The sequence below is a fragment of the Camellia sinensis genome, unplaced genomic scaffold (assembly GCF_055761805.1).
Source record: "Camellia sinensis isolate YWXY unplaced genomic scaffold, ASM5576180v1 Unanchor4, whole genome shotgun sequence".
Lineage (NCBI taxonomy): Eukaryota > Viridiplantae > Streptophyta > Magnoliopsida > Ericales > Theaceae > Camellia > Camellia sinensis.
Genome location: NW_028129277.1, coordinates 19655001 through 19668056, shown reverse-complemented (window position 1 = coordinate 19668056; position 13056 = coordinate 19655001).

Genomic DNA, 13056 nt, shown 5'->3' with positions numbered 1-13056 from the left:
CCTTGGCCTTGGCATGGCATGCTGCTGGCTTTGGCTGGGCTGCCTTGGCCGTGGCATGGCATGCTGGTGGCCTAGGCCTTGGCATGGCATGCTGCTGGCTTTGGCTGGCCTGCCTTGGCCGTGGCATGGCATGCTGCTGGCCTAAGCCTTGGCATGGCATGCTGCTGGCTTTGGTTGGGCTGCCTTGGCCGTGGCATGGCATGCTGCTGGCCTAGGCCTTGGCATGGCATGCTGCTCGCTTTGGCTGGCCTGCCTTGGCCGTGGCATGGCATGCTGCTGGCCTAGGCCTTGGCATGGCATGCTGCTGGCTTTGGCTGGGCTGCCTTGGCCGTGGCATGGCATGCTGCTGGCCTTGGCCTTGGCATGCCATGCTGTTGGCTTTGGCTGGCCTGCCTTGGCCGTGGCATGGCATGCTGCTGGCCTAGGCCTTGGCATGGCATGCTGCTGGCTTTGGCTGGGCTGCCTTGGCCGTGGCATGGCATGCTGCTGGCCTTGGCCTTGGCATGCCATGCTGTTGGCTTTGGCTGGCCTGCCTTGGCCGTGGCATGGCATGCTGCTGGCCTAGGCCTTGGCATGGCATGCTGCTGGCTTTGGCTGGGCTGCCTTGGCCGTGGCATGGCATGCTGCTGGCTTTGGCTGGGCTGCCTTGGCCGTGGCATGGCATGCTGCTGGCCTTGGCCTTGGCATGGCATGCTGCTGGCTTTGGCTGGGCTGCCTTGGCCGTGGCATGGCATGCTGCTGGCCTAGGCCTTGGCATGGCATGCTGCTGGCTTTGGCTGGGCTGCCTTGGCCGTGGCATGGCATGCTGCTGGCCTAGGCCTTGGCATGGTATGCTGCTGGCCTAGGCCTTGGCATGGCATGCTGCTGGCTTTGGCTGGCAGCCTTGGCCGTGGCATGGCATGCTGCTGGCCTTGGCCTTGGCATGGCATGCTGCTGGCCTTGGCCTTGGCATGGCATGCTGCTGGCTTTGGCAGGCCTGCCTTGGCCGTGGCATGGCATGCTGCTGGCCTTGGCCTTGGCATGGCATGCTGCTGGCTTTGGCTGGCCTGCCTTGGCCGTGGCATGGCATGCTGCTGGCCTAGGCCTTGGCATGGCATGCTGCTGGCTTTGGCTGGCCTGCCTTGGCCGTGGCATGGCATGCTGCTGGCCTAGGCATGGCATGGCATGCTGCTGGCTTTGGCTGGGCTGCCTTGGCCGTGGCATGGCATGCTGCTGGCCTTGGCCTTGATATGGCATGCTGCTGGCTTTGGCTGGGCTGCCTTGGCCGTGGCATGGCATGCTGCTGGCCTAGGCCTTGGCATGGCATGCTGCTGGCTTTGGCTGGGCTGCCTTGGCCGTGGCATGGCATGCTGCTGGCCTTGGCCTTGGCATGGCATGCTGCTGGCTTTGGCTGGCCTGCCTTGGCCGTGGCATGGCATGCTGCTGGCCTAGGCCATGGCATGGCATGCTGCTGGCTTTGGCTGGGCTGCCTTGGCCGTGGCATGGCATGCTGCTGCCCTTGGCCTTGATATGGCATGCTGCTGGCTTTGGCTGGGCTGCCATGGCCGTGGCATGGCATGCTGCTGGCCTAGGCCTTGGCATGGCATGCTGCTGGCTTTGGCTGGCCTGCGTTGGCCGTGGCATGGCATGCTGCTGGCCTAGGCCTTGGCATGGCATGCTGCTGGCTTTGGCTGGGCTGCCTTGGCCGTGGCATGGCATGCTGCTGGCCTTGGCCTTGGCATGGCATGCTGCTGGCTTTGGCTGGGCTGCCTTGGCCGTGGCATGGCATGCTGGTGGCCTAGGCCTTGGCATGGCATGCTGCTGGCTTTGGCTGGCCTGCCTTGGCCGTGGCATGGCATGCTGCTGGCCTAAGCCTTGGCATGGCATGCTGCGGGCTTTGGTTGGGCTGCCTTGGCCGTGGCATGGCATGCTGCTGGCCTAGGCCTTGGCATGGCATGCTGCTCGCTTTGGCTGGCCTGCCTTGGCCGTGGCATGGCATGCTGCTGGCCTAGGCCTTGGCATGGCATGCTGCTGGCTTTGGCTGGGCTGCCTTGGCCGTGGCATGGCATGCTGCTGGCCTTGGCCTTGGCATGCCATGCTGTTGGCTTTGGCTGGCCTGCCTTGGCCGTGGCATGGCATGCTGCTGGCCTAGGCCTTGGCATGGCATGCTGCTGGCTTTGGCTGGGCTGCCTTGGCCGTGGCATGGCATGCTGCTGGCCTTGGCCTTGGCATGGCATGCTGCTGGCTTTGGCTGGGCTGCCTTGGCCGTGGCATGGCATGCTGCTGGCCTTGGCCTTGGCATGGCATGCTGCTGGCTTTGGCTGGGCTGCCTTGGCCGTGGCATGGCATGCTGCTGGCCTAGGCCTTGGCATGGCATGCTGCTTGCTTTGGCTGGGCTGCCTTGGCCGTGGCATGGCATGCTGCTGGCCTAGGCCGTGGCATGGCATGCTGCTGGCCTTGGCCTTGGCATGGCATGCTGCTGGCTTTGGCTGGCCTGCCTTGGCCGTGGCATGGCATGCTGCTGGCCTAGGCCTTGGCATGGCATGCTGCTGGCTTTGGCTGGCCTGCCTTGGCCGTGGCATGGCATGCTGCTGGCCTAGGCCTTGGCATGGCATGCTGCTGGCTTTGGCTGGCCTGCCTTGGCCGTGGCATGGCATGCTGCTGGCCTAGGCATGGCATGGCATGCTGCTGGCTTTGGCTGGGCTGCCTTGGCCGTGGCATGGCATGCTGCTGGCCTTGGCCTTGAGATGGCATGCTGCTGGCTTTGGCTGGGCTGCCTTGGCCGTGGCATGGCATGCTGCTGGCCTAGGCCTTGGCATGGCATGCTGCTGGCTTTGGCTGGGCTGCCTTGGCCGTGGCATGGCATGCTGCTGGCCTTGGCCTTGGCATGGCATGCTGCTGGCTTTGGCTGGCCTGCCTTGGCCGTGGCATGGCATGCTGCTGGCCTAGGCCATGGCATGGCATGCTGCTGGCTTTGGCTGGGCTGCCTTGGCCGTGGCATGGCATGCTGCTGCCCTTGGCCTTGATATGGCATGCTGCTGGCTTTGGCTGGGCTGCCATGGCCGTGGCATGGCATGCTGCTGGCCTAGGCCTTGGCATGGCATGCTGCTGGCTTTGGCTGGCCTGCGTTGGCCGTGGCATGGCATGCTGCTGGCCTACGCCTTGGCATGGCATGCTGCTGGCTTTGGCTGGGCTGCCTTGGCCGTGGCATGGCATGCTGCTGGCCTTGGCCTTGGCATGGCATGCTGCTGGCTTTGGCTGGGCTGCCTTGGCCGTGGCATGGCATGCTGGTGGCCTAGGCCTTGGCATGGCATGCTGCTGGCTTTGGCTGGCCTGCCTTGGCCGTGGCATGGCATGCTGCTGGCCTAAGCCTTGGCATGGCATGCTGCTGGCTTTGGTTGGGCTGCCTTGGCCGTGGCATGGCATGCTGCTGGCCTAGGCCTTGGCATGGCATGCTGCTCGCTTTGGCTGGCCTGCCTTGGCCGTGGCATGGCATGCTGCTGGCCTAGGCCTTGGCATGGCATGCTGCTGGCTTTGGCTGGGCTGCCTTGGCCGTGGCATGGCATGCTGCTGGCCTTGGCCTTGGCATGCCATGCTGTTGGCTTTGGCTGGCCTGCCTTGGCCGTGGCATGGCATGCTGCTGGCCTAGGCCTTGGCATGGCATGCTGCTGGCTTTGGCTGGGCTGCCTTGGCCGTGGCATGGCATGCTGCTGGCCTTGGCCTTGGCATGGCATGCTGCTGGCTTTGGCTGGGCTGCCTTGGCCGTGGCATGGCATGCTGCTGGCCTTGGCCTTGGCATGGCATGCTGCTGGCTTTGGCTGGGCTGCCTTGGCCGTGGCATGGCATGCTGCTGGCCTAGGCCTTGGCATGGCATGCTGCTGGCTTTGGCTGGGCTGCCTTGGCCGTGGCATGGCATGCTGCTGGCCTAGGCCGTGGCATGGCATGCTGCTGGCCTTGGCCTTGGCATGGCATGCTGCTGGCTTTGGCTGGCCTGCCTTGGCCGTGGCATGGCATGCTGCTGGCCTAGGCCTTGGCATGGCATGCTGCTGGCTTTGGCTGGCCTGTTTTGGCCGTGGCATGGCATGCTGCTGGCCTAGGCCTTGGCATGGCATGCTGCTGGCTTTGGCTGGCCTGCCTTGGCCGTGGCATGGCATGCTGCTGGCCTAGGCCATGGCATGGCATGCTGCTGGCTTTGGCTGGGCTGCCTTGGCCGTGGCATGGCATGCTGCTGGCCTTGGCCTTGATATGGCATGCTGCTGGCTTTGGCTGGGCTGCCTTGGCCGTGCCATGGCATGCTGCTGGCCTAGGCCTTGGCATGGCATGCTGCTGGCTTTGGCTGGCCTGCCTTGGCCGTGGCATGGCATGCTGCTGGCCTTGGCCTTGGCATGGCATGCTGCTGGCTTTGGCTGGCCTGCCTTGGCCGTGGCATGGCATGCTGCTGGCCTAGGCCATGGCATGGCATGCTGCTGGCTTTGGCTGGGCTGCCTTGGCCGTGGCATGGCATGCTGCTGCCCTTGGCCGTGATATGGCATGCTGCTGGCTTTGGCTGGGCTGCCTTGGCCGTGGCATGGCATGCTGCTGGCCTAGGCCTTGGCATGGCATGCTGCTGGCTTTGGCTGGGCTGCCTTGGCCGTGGCATGGCATGCTGGTGGCCTAGGCCTTGGCATGGCATGCTGCTGGCTTTGGCTGGCCTGCCTTGGCCGTGGCATGGCATGCTGCTGGCCTAAGCCTTGGCATGGCATGCTGCTGGCTTTGGTTGGGCTGCCTTGGCCGTGGCATGGCATGCTGCTGGCCTTGGCCTTGGCATGGCATGCTGCTCGCTTTGGCTGGCCTGCCTTGGCCGTGGCATGGCATGCTGCTGGCCTAGGCCTTGGCATGGCATGCTGCTGGCTTTGGCTGGGCTGCCTTGGCCGTGGCATGGCATGCTGCTGGCCTTGGCCTTGGCATGCCATGCTGTTGGCTTTGGCTGGCCTGCCTTGGCCGTGGCATGGCATGCTGCTGGCCTAGGCCTTGGCATGGCATGCTGCTGGCTTTGGCTGGGCTGCCTTGGCCGTGGCATGGCATGCTGCTGGCCTTGGCCTTGGCATGCCATGCTGTTGGCTTTGGCTGGCCTGCCTTGGCCGTGGCATGGCATGCTGCTGGCCTAGGCCTTGGCATGGCATGCTGCTGGCTTTGGCTGGGCTGCCTTGGCCGTGGCATGGCATGCTGCTGGCCTAGGCCTTGGCATGGCATGCTGCTGGCTTTGGCTGGGCTGCCTTGGCCGTGGCATGGCATGCTGCTGGCCTTGGCCTTGGCATGGCATGCTGCTGGCTTTGGCTGGGCTGCCTTGGCCGTGGCATGGCATGCTGGTGGCCTAGGCCTTGGCATGGCATGCTGCTGGCTTTGGCTGGCCTGCCTTGGCCGTGGCATGGCATGCTGCTGGCCTAAGCCTTGGCATGGCATGCTGCTGGCTTTGGTTGGGCTGCCTTGGCCGTGGCATGGCATGCTGCTGGCCTTGGCCTTGGCATGGCATGCTGCTCGCTTTGGCTGGCCTGCCTTGGCCGTGGCATGGCATGCTGCTGGCCTAGGCCTTGGCATGGCATGCTGCTGGCTTTGGCTGGGCTGCCTTGGCCGTGGCATGGCATGCTGCTGGCCTTGGCCTTGGCATGCCATGCTGTTGGCTTTGGCTGGCCTGCCTTGGCCGTGGCATGGCATGCTGCTGGCCTAGGCCTTGGCATGGCATGCTGCTGGCTTTGGCTGGGCTGCCTTGGCCGTGGCATGGCATGCTGCTGGCCTTGGCCTTGGCATGCCATGCTGTTGGCTTTGGCTGGCCTGCCTTGGCCGTGGCATGGCATGCTGCTGGCCTAGGCCTTGGCATGGCATGCTGCTGGCTTTGGCTGGGCTGCCTTGGCCGTGGCATGGCATGCTGCTGGCCTAGGCCTTGGCATGGCATGCTGCTGGCTTTGGCTGGGCTGCCTTGGCCGTGGCATGGCATGCTGCTGGCCTTGGCCTTGGCATGGCATGCTGCTGGCTTTGGCTGGGCTGCCTTGGCCGTGGCATGGCATGCTGCTGGCCTAGGCCTTGGCATGGCATGCTGCTGGCTTTGGCTGGGCTGCCTTGGCCGTGGCATGGCATGCTGCTGGCCTTGGCCTTGGCTTGGCATGCTGCTGGCTTTGGCTGGGCTGCCTTGGCTGCGGTTCTTATCACTAGACGTGCGTTGCGTGCGAAGGCGTGCAAAGGCGTGCGCGACCATGCGCGCAACACGCGCACCGTGGTCAAAAGACCACGCGCGCGGTATTCGCACAGGCCACGCTGCCCACGCCGCGGGCATGCCAGGCCGCCCAGGCCGTGCGCATGCCATGCCGTGCTGCCCAGGCCGGCTGCATGCCAGGCCGCCCAGGCCGTGCGCATGCCATGCCGTGCTGCCCACGCCGCGGGCATGCCAGGCCGGCTGCATGCCAGGCCGCCCAGGCCGTGCGCATGCCATGCCGTGCTGCCCACGCCGCGGGCATGCCAGGCCGGCTGCATGCCAGGCCGCCCAGGCCGTGCGCATGCCATGCCGTGCTGCCCATGCCGCGCGCATGCCAGGCCCCGCCCACGCCCGCGCGCATGCCACGCCATGCTGCCCAAGGCCGCGCCCAGGCCGCGCAAGGCCGCGCCCAGGCCGCCCAAGGCCGCGCCCAGGCCGCCCAAGGCCGCGCCCAGGCCGCGCAAGGCCGCGCCCAGGCCGCCCAAGGCCGCGCCCAGGCCGCGCAAGGCCGCCCAAGGCCGCGGTCCAGGCCGCCCAAGGCCGCGGCCGAGCCGCCCCAGGCCGCAGCCCAGGCCGCGGTCGAGCCGCAGTGCATGTAACCCAAGGCCGCAGCCCAGGCCGCGCCCAACATGGGGCGTACCTGCCACTGCCTTGCCCTGGGCAAGGGAGGTGCCCCCCCCTTATAATAGCCTGTTAAGCCCTTTTCAATCTGGCAGGAGGAAACATCAAGCATGTTCGAGGAGTCATAATGGGGTTTTTTTAAAAAGTAATGGTTTTTTGCCAAAACTTTCAACATGAAAGTTGTAGGAAATAATTTAATACACCATAAAAAAAATTAAAAAAAATATTTTTTTACAGAAAATATTTTATTTTAATTTATTTCGATATTAATACTTAAAAAATAATAAAAATTAATAAAAATAGTCAAAAAATTATGGAAAAATTCCCATAATTAAAGGATGATTCACTAGTAATTATAGAAATTATTAAATTATTTTTTTCATTTTTTTTATTTTATTTTGATTTTTTTATGCCAAATAAGGGCTTTAAAAATTCGAAAAGCTCCAGAAAAATTGCAAAAAAATAGGGAATGACATTTAAAATTGATTGTAGTGCATTTTTAATTGTGTTGCACGGTTTGGGTAAGATTATAAAAGAATCATGTTCAAAAAGATCGATCGAGGCGGTGGCACGCCATGGCCTTGGCCTTGGCCTTGGCCTTTGCCCGCGGCCTTGGCCTTTGCCTTGGCCTTGGCCATGCCTTGCACAGGGACTTGGCCTTGCCCACTGCCTTGGCCTTGGCTTTGGCCTTGGCCTTGGCATGGCATGGCATGCTCGCCGAGGCCGTGGCATGCCTTGCTGCTAGCCAAGGCCGTGGCGTGGCATGCTCGCCCAGCCCGTGGCATGCCGTGCTCGCCCAGCCCGTGGCACGCCATGTTGGCCCAAGGCATTGGCATGGCATGCCGGCCAAGGCATGCTGGCCAACGCTGCACAAGGCGGTGCCATGGCATGGCATGCTGACCAAGACCGTGCCATGGCATGCTGGGCGAGGCCGGGGCATGGCATGCTGGCCGAGGCCGTGGCATGCCGGGCAACGGACCGGCATGGCCCAGCCCGTGGCACGCCATGTTGGCCCAAGGCATTGGCATGGCATGCCGGCCAAGGCATGCTGGCCAACGCTGCGGCACGGCGTGCTGGACAAGGCGGTGCCATGGCATGGCATGCTGACCAAGACAGTGCCATGGCATGCTGGCCGAGGCCGTGGCATGGCATGCTGGCCGAGGCCGTGGCTTGCCATGCCGCCACGGCCGTGGCATGCTGGGCAACGGACCGGCATGGCATGCTGGCCGTGGCGGTGGCACGACATGCTGGCCAAGGCAGTGGCATGGCATGTAGGCCAAGGCTAAGGCATGGCACGCTGTGGCATGGCACGCTGGCCAAGGCAGTCGCAAGGCATGCGGGCCGAGGCCGCGGCACGGCCCGCTGGGCAACGCGGTGGCATGGCATGCTGGGCAACGCCGTGGCAAGGCATGCGGGCCGAGGCCTTGGCATGGCATGCTGGCCGAGGCCGTGGCATGGCATGCGGGCCGAGGCCGTGGCATGGCATGGCATGCGGGCCGAGGCCGTGGCATGGCATGCGGGCCGAGGCCGTGGCGTGGCATGGCATGGCATGTTGGGCAACGCCGTGGCAAGACATGCGGGCCGAGGCCGTGGCATGGCATGTTGGGCAACGCCCTGGCAAGCCATGCGGGCCGAGGCCGTGGCGTGGCATGTTCGCCAAGGCTAAGGCATGGCACGCCGGGCAACGCGGTGCATTGGCATGCTGGGCAGCGCGGTGGCAAGGCATGGGGGCCGAGGCCGTGGCATGGCATGTTGGGCAACGCCGTGGCAAGACATGCGGGCCGAGGCCGTGGCATGGCATGCGGGCCGAGGCCGTGGCACGACATGTTGGCCAAGGCTAAGGCATGGCACGCCGGGCAACGCGGTGGCATGGCATGCTGGGCAACGCGGTGGCAAGGCATGCGGGCCGAGGCCGTGGCATGGCATGTTGGGCAACGCCGTAGAAGGGCATGCGGGCCGAGGCCGTGGCATGGCATGCGGGCCGAGGCCGTGGCATGGCATGTTGGGCGACGCCGTAGCAAGGCATGCGGGCCGAGGCCGTGGCATGTCATGCGGGCCGAGGCCGTGGCATGGCATGCGGGCCGAGGCCGTGGCATGGCATGTTGGCCGAGGCCGTGGCAAGGCATGCGGGCCGAGGCCGTGGCATGGCATGTTTGGCAACGCCGTGGCAAGACATGCGGGCCGTGGCATGGCATGGCATGCGGGCCGAGGCCGTGGCACGACATGTTGGCCAAGGCTAAGGCATGGCACGCCGGGCAACGCGGTGGCATGGCACGCCGGGCAACGCGGTGGCAAGGCATGCGGGCCGGGGCCGTGGCATGGCATGTTGGGCGACGCCGTAGCAAGGCATGCGGTCCGAGGCCGTGGCATGTCATGCGGGCCGAGGCCATGGCATGGCATGCGGGCCGAGGCCGTGGCATGGCATGTTGGGCGACGCCGTAGCAAGGCATGCGGGCCGAGGCCGTGGCATGTCATGCGAGCCGAGGCCGTGGCATGGCATGCGGGCCGAGGCCGTGGCATGGCAAGTTGGGCGACGTCGTGGCAAGGCATGCGGGCCGAGGCCGTGGCATGTCACGCGGGCCGAGGCCGTGGCATGGCATGCGGGCAGAGGCCGTGGCATGGCATGTTGGGCGACGCCGTCGCAAGGCATGCGGGCCGAGGCCGTGGCATGGCATGCGGGCCGAGGCCGTGGCATGGCATGTTGGGCGACGCCGTAGCAAGGCATGCGGGCCGAGGCCGTGGCATGTCATGGCATGTTGGGCGACGCCGTAGCAAGGCATGCGGGCCGAGGCCGTGGCATGGCATGTTTGGCAACGCCGTGGCAAGACATGAGGGCCGTGGCATGGCATGGCATGCGGGCCGAGGCCGTGGCACGACATGTTGGCCAAGGCTAAGGCATGGCACGCCGGGCAACGCGGTGGCATGGCATGCGGGCCGGGGCCGTGGCATGGCATGTTGGCCAACGTCGTAGCAAGGCATGCGGGCCGAGGCCGAGGCCGTGGCACGGCATGCGGGCCGAGGCTGTGGCATGGCATGTTGGGCGACGCCGTAGCAAGGCATGCGGTCCGAGGCCGTGGCATGTCATGCGGGCCGAGGCCGTGGCATGGCATGCGGGCCGAGGCCGTGGCATGGCATGTTGGGCGACGCCGTAGCAAGGCATGCGGGCCGAGGCCGTGCCGTGGCATGCGGGCCGAGGCCGTGGCATGGCATGCGGGCCGAGGCCGTGGCATGGCATGTTGGGCGACGCCGTAGCAAGGCATGCGGTCCGAGGCCGTGGCCTGTCATGCGGGCCGAGGCCGTGGCATGGCATGCGGGCCGAGGCCGTGGCATGGCATGCGGGCCGAGGCCGTGGCATGGCATGTTGGGCGACGCCGTAGCATGGCATGCGGGCCGAGGCCGTGGCATGTCATGCGCGCCGAGGCCGTGGCATGGCATGCGGGCCGAGGCCGTGGCATGGCAAGTTGGGCGACGTCGTGGCAAGGCATGCGGGCCGAGGCCGTGGCATGGCATGCGGGCCGAGGCCGTGGCAAGGCATGTTGGGCGACGCCGTCGCAAGGCATGCGGGCCGAGGCCGTGGCATGTCATGCGGGCCGAGGCCGTGGCATGGCATGCGGGCCGAGGCCGTGGCATGGCATGTTGGGCGACGCCGTAGCAAGGCATGCGGGCCGAGGCCGTGCCGTGGCATGCGGGCCGAGGCCGTGGCATGGCATGTTGGGCGACGCCGTAGCAAGGCATGCGGTCCGAGGCCGTGGCATGTCATGCGGGCCGAGGCCGTGGCATGGCATGCGGGCCGAGGCCGTGGCATGGCATGTTGGGCGACGCCGTAGCAAGGCATGCGGTCCGAGGCCGTGGCATGTCATGCGGGCCGAGGCCGTGGCATGGCATGCGGGCCGAGGCCGTGGCATGGCATGTTGGGCGACGCCGTAGCAAGGCATGCGGGCCGAGGCCGTGCCGTGGCATGCGGGCCGAGGCCGTGGCATGGCATGTTGGGCGACGCCGTAGCAAGGCATGCGGTCCGAGGCCGTGGCATGTCATGCGGGCCGAGGCCGTGGCATGGCATGCGGGCCGAGGCCGTGGCATGGCATGTTGGGCGACGCCGTAGCAAGGCATGCGGGCCGAGGCCGTGGCATGTCATGCGGGCCGAGGCCGTGGCATGGCATGCGGGCCGAGGCCGTGGCATGGCAAGTTGGGCGGCGTCGTGGCAAGGCATGCTGGCCGAGGCCGTGGCATGTCATGCGGGCCGAGGCCGTGGCATGGCATGCGGGCCGAGGCCGTGGCAAGGCATGTTGGGCGACGCCGTAGCAAGGCATGCGGGCCGAGGCCGTGGCATGTCATGCGGGCCGAGGCCGTGGCACGTCATGCGGGCCGAGGCCGTGGCATGGCATGTTTGGCCACGCCGTGGCAAGACATGCGGGCCGTGGCATGGCATGGCATGCGGGCCGAGGCCGTGGCTCGACATGTTGGCCAAGGCTAAGGCATGGCACGCCGGGCAACGCGGTGGCATGGCATGCTGGGCAACGCGGTGGCAAGGCATGCGGGCCGAGGCCGTGGCATGGCATGTTGGGCAACGCCGCAGCAAGGCATGCGGGCCGAGGCCGTGGCATGGCATGCGGGCCGAGGCCGTGGCATGGCATGCGGGCCGAGGCCGTGGCATGGCATGTTGGGCGACGCCGTAGCAAGGCATGCGGTCCGAGGCCGTGGCATGTCATGCGGGCCGAGGCCGTGGCATGGCATGCGGGCCGAGGCCGTGGCATGGCATGTTGGGCGACGCCGTAGCAAGGCATGCGGGCCGAGGCCGTGGCATGTCATGCGGGCCGAGGCCGTGGCATGGCATGCGGGCCGAGGCCGTGGCATGGCAAGTTGGGCGGCGTCGTGGCAAGGCATGCGGGCCGAGGCCGTGGCATGTCATGCGGGCCGAGGCCGTGGCACGGCATGCGGGCCGAGGCCGTGGCACGTCATGCGGGCCGAGGCCGTGGCATGGCATGTTTGGCAACGCCGTGGCAAGACATGCGGGCTGTGGCATGGCATGGCATGCGGGCCGAGGCCGTGGCTCGACATGTTGGCCAAGGCTAAGGCATGGCACGCCGGGCAACGCGGTGGCATGGCATGCTGGGCAACGCGGTGGCAAGGCATGCGGGCCGAGGCCGTGGCATGGCATGTTGGGCAACGCCGCAGCAAGGCATGCGGGCCGAGGCCGTGGCATGGCATGCGGGCCGAGGCCGTGGCATGGCATGCGGGCCGTGGCCGTGGCATGGCATGTTGGGCGACGCCGTCGCAAGGCATGCGGGCCGAGGCCGTGGCATGGCATGTTTGGCAACGCCGTGGCAAGACATGCGGGCCGTGGCATGGCATGGCATGCGGGCCGAGGCCGTGGCACGGCATGCGGGCCGAGGCCGTGGCATGGCATGTTGGGCGACGCCGTAGCAAGGCATGCGGGCTGAGGCCGTGGCCGTGGCATGGCATGCGGGCCGTGGCCGTGGCATGGCATGGCATGCGGGCCGAGGCCGTGGCATGGCATGTTTGGCAACGCCGTGGCAAGGCATGCGGGCCGAGGCCGTGGCATGGCATGATGGCCGAGGCCGTGGCATGTCATGCGGGCCGAGGCCGTGGCATGGCATGTTGGGCGACGCCGTAGCAAGGCATGCGGTCCGAGGCCGTGGCATGTTATGCGGGCCGAGGCCGTGGCATGGCTTGTTGGGCGACGCCGTAGCAAGGCATGCGGGCCGAGGCCGTGGCATGTCATGCTGGCCAAGGCCAAGGCATGACATGGCATGGCATGCGGGCCGAGGCCGTGGCATGGCATGTTGGGCAACGCCGTGGCAAGGCATGCGGGCCGAGGCCGTGGCATGGCATGATGGCCGAGGCCGTGGCATGCCATGCTGGCCAAGGCTAAGGCATGGCATGCCGGGCAACGCGGTGGCATGGCATGCTGGGCAACGCCGTGGCAAGGCATGCGGGCCGAGGCCGTGGCATGGCATGTTGGGCAACGCCTTGGCAAGACATGCGGGCCGAGGCCGTGGCATGGCATGGCATGTTGGGCAACGCCTTGGCAAGGCATGCGGGCCGAGGCCGTGGCATGGCATGCTAGCCGAGGCCGTGGCATGGCATGTTGGGCGACGCCGTGGCAAGGCATGCGGGCCGAGGCCGTGGCATGGCATGCGGGCCGAGGCCGTGGCACTGCATGTTGGGCGACGCCGTAGCAAGGCATGCGGGCCGAGGCCGAGGCC